Here is a 2309-nt window from a genome sequence, read left to right on the forward strand (position 1 = left end):
TGCACTACTCGGTTTGTTCTGTCTGCACAATGACTCCAAAATTTGGCGTCCGCCTGTAATTGGTTAGAATGGATAGGCTGATAGGAAATTGGATTGAACAAAACATATTGATGAGAGAGAGATTGCTTGGGAAGATGCATTTTTATGACCAGAGAGATGAGTAATAATGTAATGGAACGAGAAATGAAGATGTCATAGTATTTTTAGAGCGCCTTTCAGCACTATCTGTATCCCAGGCACTGAAGAAAATTTGAAGCAGATGTGTCATTTTCAAATCAAATGTGCAAATCCGGGCAGTTTGTTCATCCAGAAGTTAAAAAGAAACTGCTGCAAATACTTAGAATTGACACTGGAGACGCCAGTGAGTTTTAGCCTAACATGTAGCGTTTGTTCTGCTCTGATTGTTATCCGGGATCGTCCAGGACTGGAGGTCTTAATATAGGAGAAGAGTTTCCCCAGTTAAGACACAGATGAGGAGGCTGTTTCACATTATGAGGGTAAGCAAATACGTGCACTTATTTACAACAGCGAAGTCACTCAAGATTGGGTATATTCACGGCTTCAATTACTTATCTTTCTGTTTATAGCATGGAGAAAGTGGCATTGTGAGATGTGTCCAAGTTTGCAGATGATAGAAAATAATGGGAGACCATGTTGTGATGAGGACGTGGGAATCTGCAAAGTCGTATGAATAGATTGAGTGAGAGGGGAAAAACTTTGCAGATGAAATTTCATGTTGGGAGTGTCAGGTTGGAAGAGTCAAAAGGCCGAGGGAAAGTAGAAAAAACTTGTAGCCCAGGGAAATCTAGGAATTCTTGGTGCCCGATGTAAACAAAGTTTTGTGTCATTTTTTTGGATAAAACCGGATGACCTCGTTTCCGAAAGCTTGAAATGAAAGAGATAGTTTCCCCCCCAAAAAAACTATAAATTGAAACTATAAAACGAAGACCAAGAAAAGACTTGTGCCGTTCTATTGGCCAACGTTGATGTGCATGGTTCTGTAAAATTTGTTCACAATGGACCCGAGAGTTGGAATTGTGGGAGCTGGGGAGTGGAAGTAAGGAGATATATGATTACTGCCATCCTTTATCTGTCTTGTTCAATTTTTTGTACGTTTTATTTCGCGTTGTGGTTTCTGTGAGTGAACTTTTAAACTACACGCTCTACGGACTGATTTCCCTCATTGTTTCTCGTCACTCCACGAAAGAATTCAAAGTTCTTACCTCCTGCATCCAGGTAACGTCTAAACATTGTACAAATGTCATTAGAATCTCGACGTTTCCCCTGACTGTCTGGCTGTTTACAATATGAATTCATCTATCACTGTGTTACTAATGCACACATGAAAAGCAACGCAATACAGCAGCAGTCGACACTGGGTTACAAACGCAGATGACTGCAGCCACATCTCAGAGTACTGACAACTGTACAGTCACGGAGCACATATCGAAACGCCAAGAAACTAGATATAAGTACACTGCCAGAGGCCGTTCTAGGCAACTGAAACACAACAGTAATTCTCTTTTCGGTGAGGGACCTGGTTGTGTTTCTCAATCAGCAATCGAATATTACACTGGCGACATCAGAAGTTCCCTCAAACAAAGAACTAACCACTGCTGCAGACGGAAGTGAAAGTGAGGACTACATGTGCTGGAGATCAGAGTCGAGATAGTGGTACTGGAAAGAATAGCTGTGCAGGCAGCATCCGAGGAGTAGGATAATCGACATTTTGGGTATAAGCCTGATGAAGTATTCATGCCCATAACATCGATTCTCCTGCTTCTTGGATGCTGCCTTCCATGCTGTCGTTTTCCATCAACAAACTCTCCATTGCCACAGACTGTCGTATAATCCGAGTTTCCAGGGGCGGAATCAGAGAGTCCGAGTGCCCTGAGTACACCTACTGGGGACACCTCGCGGTGGCGTTTGGGAGCAAGTTGTTCTTCATCAATGCGGGTTTCGACTTGCCTTCCTCTTGGTCCTTTACAATGTTTTCTGCACTCGTTGCCTGGAGCATTGTTTGTCCATATGTGTCCTGCACATGCTGGGTATTGGTCATTTGTTCTGGTGAGTTGTTGGCAGAACCTGGCTTTCGATTTATGTTCTCTCATAAGTCCGAATGGTGAGAGGAGTGTGGCTGTCAGTTCTGAGATATTCTCTTCATATATAAGGTAGAGTGCTTAGAATATCGGGTCATAGCATGTCCTCCGAACGTTGTTTCTGTGTAAGGATTCTGTGGGAATATCCATTGTTGGCAAAGCATTTCTGGAGGAGCCAGTGAACACAAAGGCTAGCTGTCCTTCGCCACA

The sequence above is a fragment of the Chiloscyllium punctatum genome, chromosome 28, assembly GCF_047496795.1.
Source record: "Chiloscyllium punctatum isolate Juve2018m chromosome 28, sChiPun1.3, whole genome shotgun sequence".
In the NCBI taxonomy this organism is placed as follows: domain Eukaryota; kingdom Metazoa; phylum Chordata; class Chondrichthyes; order Orectolobiformes; family Hemiscylliidae; genus Chiloscyllium; species Chiloscyllium punctatum.